The sequence below is a fragment of the Bidens hawaiensis genome, unplaced genomic scaffold (assembly GCF_021521415.1).
Source record: "Bidens hawaiensis isolate Kalapana, Puna unplaced genomic scaffold, B.hawaiensis_p1.1 tig00034252_1, whole genome shotgun sequence".
NCBI classification, from domain to species: Eukaryota; Viridiplantae; Streptophyta; class Magnoliopsida; order Asterales; family Asteraceae; genus Bidens; species Bidens hawaiensis.
In genome coordinates, this window is record NW_027495921.1 from 199,535 (window position 1) to 205,534 (window position 6,000).

At 31.2% G+C, this 6,000-nt stretch overlaps 1 pseudogene across 1 annotated transcript; it reads left to right on the top strand.

The window, feature by feature from the left end:
* The first annotated feature begins 2,031 nt into the window (after positions 1 to 2,031).
* Positions 2,032 to 3,352, top strand: LOC143585976 (putative 6-phosphogluconolactonase 4, chloroplastic; annotated as a pseudogene). The gene is made up of 3 exons (XR_013144631.1): positions 2,032 to 2,314; positions 2,411 to 2,546; positions 2,866 to 3,352. The product of XR_013144631.1 is annotated as a putative 6-phosphogluconolactonase 4, chloroplastic (transcript).
* Positions 3,353 to 6,000: the final 2,648 nt, after the last annotated feature.

The window sequence follows — 6,000 nt, forward strand, 5'->3', positions numbered from 1 at the left end:
TCTTATTAATGCATTTTAGTTTTAGTATAACTTTATATAGTTTTGTTAGGTTGGATGGATCAAATTCAAGTCTGGCCATTTGGCATGACTTGATAACGTCTTATGTTTACGTTTACATGTATTACGTAACCACTAATCATTTTTGGGTACTCGGATGGTAAAGTTTAACTTCAAGATTTTGTAATACTATTAATAAACAAAACAACAATTCTTCCATGACATGCTTTTATGGATAAACAAATAATTAAAAATATGTAAATAACCTATAAGTATTAATTTAATGGCTTATTAATACCTTCTTTGAATGCTTCAAGAAACCAAAGACGTTTTTACATGATTTATAAATGGCACTAGACACCCTTTTACAACAAATGAGAAAGAGTGAAAGACTAATCAATGTATTAGAAAAGGTCGAAAACAAACACTCAACGGTTTTTCGATAACAGGTTATTTCATTATGCCCATTAATATCTTAGATATTTTCAAAAAATTCACATTCTTCATCATTTAACAAAAGAAAGTAGAAAATAAGTAAAAAAGACACATTTCAAACAAAACATGAGTAACCACATAAGCATCTAACATAAATTCTGACTTGTAAATCGTTTGAAAACATTTAGTTTAAGTTGATTTGACTCAATCAAGTTTTGTTTTGAGTACGAACTAATGGCAGCTAGCTGCTATCTTGCTGATTTATAAGGTAGCCTGCTCATCAACTTATATAATATTTTAAGTTATCAATTTGCTATTATGTTTTTTGAGAATTGTGTAAATACAAATATACAGTATGCTAAATCATAAAAGGAAAAACGAGTCAACTCATCAAAGCATGAGCTAGCTTGAGTTAAATAAAAATATGAGTTAAGTTTTCAGGTTAAATAGGTCATTAACTAGCTGGCTAACTTACAATATAATTTAGCGACTCAATTCAAGAGCGGATCAATGTTTTTCAAGACACGAAACAAGTTTGTAAGTATCAATAAGGAACTAACAGTTTATACTGTAATTGCATGTTCGATTCTTACTTGGGCCGGTTCAAAGGACATCTGGCCATCTGGGTGAAGAGACGAATCAGAGCTTTAATCTCAGGTTCGAAACCAACAAGGGACGAGGGTTTACGGATTCAATCCGGTTCCCGCGCATTAAGCACATATTCGAGATTCTAAGTTAGGGGTCATAGGTATTATGCAATTAAAACCAATACGAAAGCTAAAGATACTGATGAAATAGTATCATAGAGCTATGTCGATGATTTAAAAGCATAAATATAAAATGGTAGAGTTAATATAAATTCCCATTTCTAATTACCCTCGCTAGAATAATGTAAACTATAAATGTTTTCTAAATATAAAAACTCCATAATACCGGAAAATAAATGATGGGACATGCTAGGGCTTTAACGTAGTAACAAAGCTTTAAACGACAACACACTATTAAAGAGATAAGAGCTAGCTTTAACATAACGTGACGTTTTAGTTTTAGTTCTAAAACCCCAACACAACACCTATCCTAATTTAACATAACTTGACGTTTTAGTTTTAGTTCTAAAACCCCACCACAACACCTATCCTAATTGCACTACTTGTACTTGTCAATAAATGATTATCGATCAACGTGTACAAGCTGTAATGCATAAGGTACAACCAACTTTAATAATGGTTTACTCATAAAAATTTAACCATGCATAAAATTTATCCGATGGCTCATTCTATGACAAAACAAATCTAGAATATGTACTACGGTTAGTATTATGTTTTTATTGAATAGCATATATTTGTTTCTTTGGTATTAAAAATAATATGTTGAATATAATGTCCTAAAAACAATAAATAATTTAGTTGGAACTATTAATATAAAAAGTACCATCCATTAAAACTTATATGTACAGAGGTTTATATAGAGAAAAGAAAATATAGTAATATTTGAAATAGATCCGATACAATGACTAGTAAATATAAAAAGTACCATCCATTAAAACTTATATGTACAAACTATAATCGAGAGGGTTATATAGAGAAAAAAAAATATAGTAATATCTGAAATAGATCCGATATAACATAATGACTAGTAAAATATGTCTCTCTCTTGGACTCTTTCTATAAATATTGGTAGATGTATGTCAAAGTTGTCAACTCAAATCCATATCGTTAGATTGATAAACAATGGCACAACCAACTATTCAGAAATTCGAATCGGAGGAACAAGTCGCAGTCGCTCTTGCGATCTATATCCTCCATCTTTCTGCTAAATACATTGCCGCTAATGGTACTTTCTCTGTTGCGCTCTCTGGTGGTACCTTGATTGATACTCTCAGGTAATATTTAAATTTGTACTCGCTTGATGTTTGATTGTTGGATGAAAGTAGGAATATTGCAATCCTTGTTAATGAATTTGAGTTTAACTTTGATAGGAAATTAACGGAGCCTCCTTACGTTAATTCCATCGAGTGGTCAAAGTGGCTGATTTTCTTCATTGATGAACGAGTTGTTCCTCTCGATCATCCAGATTCCAACTACAAACTCGCTTATGACGGGTTTCTTAGTAAGGTAATTTCATATTCAACTTTCATGATTAAACATTGAAAGCCATGCTATCATTGTCTTGGCATTTTATCATTATTTGAAGTTGTTTTAGTGGAATTTAAAATCTTTGAATTCATTGATGTTGACTAATCACGTTAGCCATAAAACAGTCCTAGTCAATATGTACAATTTGACAAAATGATGAAAATTTAAAACTTCCTTTTTTATGTAAGTTTATTTATTTAACTCGACGACTACACCTCATAGACCCTGTTCGGTTTTGAGACTACTAATTATTGGTTAACAAAAACGTTACTTATTATCTATCATATATGATTGTTAGGTACCAATACCCAAATCTAACATCTACCCGATCAAAGAAAAATTATCACCTCAAGAAGCAGCAGAGGAATACGAGCAAAGACTAAAACATTTGGTAGCAAACAATACACTAAAAATATCGCCAACCACGGGGTTTGCTAAAATCGATCTAATGTTAGTCGGAATGGGTCCAGAAGGCCATGTTGCATCACTCTTCTGTTGGCATTTCCAACGGTTTGAGAAGAAAAAATGGGTGACTTTCATAACGGATTCACCAAAACCGCCACCTCATAGGATCACTTTCACTTTCCCGTTGATAACTCGGCATCCGAGAGTGCAATGGTGGTGACGGGACAAGAAGCAGCCGACACAATTAAGGTGGCGTTGGGTAAACATGCAAATGATTATTACCCTTTGCCTGTGCAAAAGGTTTCGCCAGAAGGTGGGCTCACATGGTTCTTGGATAAGGATGCTGCTTCAAGGCTTTAAGTAAACTACTACATGTAAGTGATAACATTAAGTTTTCTTTCGGTATGAATAAACCATGTAGGCTTTCAAGATTTCTAATAAAACTCGAAGCTTTTGAGGTTTTTGTGTTTAATCTATAGATGTGTGATCAAAATTTCATATATAAATAACATAAATTTAGGGGTGTTTGGGATTCCTTATTTTACCTACTCGTAACTTTTTGTCTAAGGTTAATAAGTCAGAATATACAAGTTTATTAACTTATCCTCTCTCAACATAAGCAATCCAAAACAACTTATTAACTTTTTAAAAAGATAATAAGTTATAAGTTCGTGAAAACAAACAATCCCGAACACCCTCATAGTGTTTGGGTTTCTACATTCTAAAAAAGAATTTACATATACATAAAGTCACTTTATGAAATAGTTATACTTCACTTCGATAGAGGTAAATATTCGTTTGAAACAGACATTGTCGTTTAAATATATTTAAAAAATGAGTATTCTTATAAATGAACAGTTTTTAAGAATCAAAACGACAAATTATCATACCGAAAGCGAAATCTAAAACTAGAACTTAATTTCGCTTTTTGGGAGAGTTAGGTTTGAAACCAAATTTGATAATAGATCCGTGTTTATAAAAGGACTTGTACAAATCGGTGTACTTTTCTTTTTTCCTTTCTTTTACTGTTTTCAATATTTAAGTAACTTATTCAAGAAATATATAAAGATACTTTAAAAAGGTAGACTAACTCAAATTATATATGATGTTACATACCTTTCAAAAAAAATATATGATGCTACATAAAGCATATGAAACGAAGAAAGTCTATAATTACAACTTCAAAATTCAAAATTTGGAACCAAAGTTGTTAAAAATAGAAATCACCAAAAGATTACACAAAGTCGCCTTCAAAGTTTAAACTATTATCACCAACGTGCAACTTTAATACAAAGATTTAATGTGTAAATACTTGGCTTATCTTTTAGCTTATGCTTATCATCTTATGACTTAATGTTAAAACAATTTAATTTTGCTTCAATTATTAAACTATAGATTTTGTGTTATGCTATGAAGATCAAATTAAGTGGCATCTGGTGCTTTGACTTTACTTTTATATTTTAAACACAAACACTAACAAACACTAACATGTATAATCCTATTTTTAAATCTACATTAGTGTCTACTACGAACCTTGAGACTCCAACCTTAACCTCAAAGGGATGGGCACCATTTAACACTCTTTGATACCACTAGGCTACAAGTCTTTGGTCTGATTCGACTGTACGTTTGCATTCCTTGGTTAATCAAATGGCTTGGAACTTGATACATTTTAATTTTGTTTATCTTTTAGAACTTGACACGTATAAATGGTAGTCCAAAGATTATATTTTGTAAACATGTGTTAATTTAATTACATTGCTGTAATCCAAACCAAAACCCCAATACTTAATGCAATTTTTATTATGTTGGTTATATTTTAAAAAAAAAAACATTATGCTATACCCAAAACCCGAAACATATAACCAAACAAGCACCCCCTTGACACCATGAGGCCCATTTAAGGAGTCCCATTTTATTGACTAATCATAAGTCTCGAAATTTTGTTTCAGTTTTTGGGAACTTGTTTAAATTCTCACCAATGATTTCTATTGCATGTGATTTATAAATCATCAAATTTTATGTTTAAGCTCATCTTATCTAAGGACACTTTAACATGCATGTGAAAAGAAAAATAGCAAAAAATACACAAATTTAGTGGTGCGAATGAAAATGATGGCTCACAAGACCCACTTATGGGCCGAATAAAGTTAACAGACTGTCATCGGTCCTTGGTTTACATCAATTATGATTTTCAGTTAGGTTTTCAAGAAAGCCCGATCCTGAACCGAAGAAAACCGTTTTGCAACATGTACCAATAGAATATATTTTTAAAAGAGCAAGTATTCTTGACTTTATGGAATGTAATGAGTCATACCATGACCCTAAAATTTATTAACCTAGGCGAGACTAATTCCTATCGAAGACCTAGGTAATCAAATTATTGGCTTCATCGTGAGGTTTTGTATTGACGAATAAATCATACCGCCATTCAATTTATACTGGTTATTTTGTTTATAATTGTATATGGGGTGAATGTGATGCAAGCTTTGTTGTTTATTACGGATGGATCCAAATCAAGTTGAGAATGTATCTAATTATCTACTATTGTTTTAAAATAAATTATATTATTAAATGCCCTATTGCAGCCCACTATTATCCGATCTATTGAAGCCCAATGCTTAAGGTATATATGTTGGCCTACTATTGCAGTCTACGAGTTAAAGCAGCCCACCAGAATCAACGTATCCATGTATATATCTATCTATCTAGATCGGGTAAGGTTAAAATAAAAACCCATTTAAGTTGTGAAAACCCGTAAAAATCCTATGTAACATCGTTTTTTTTTTTTTTTACATATAATATATGTTCTAACATTTAATACAAAATATCAAAACATCCAAAAAAAAAATGTTTTGCTATTTTTTTACATTTTTTTACTAATTTTTATATATGTTTTCAGGAGAGGGAAAAAGTTATATTTATATTTACATTTTTTATTCACTTTAATTGTGGACCGCAAGATTAAATATTAATTAAAAACATGTGGTTGAGAATGGGTTTCTAGAGTTTTCACAACTCAAGTGGG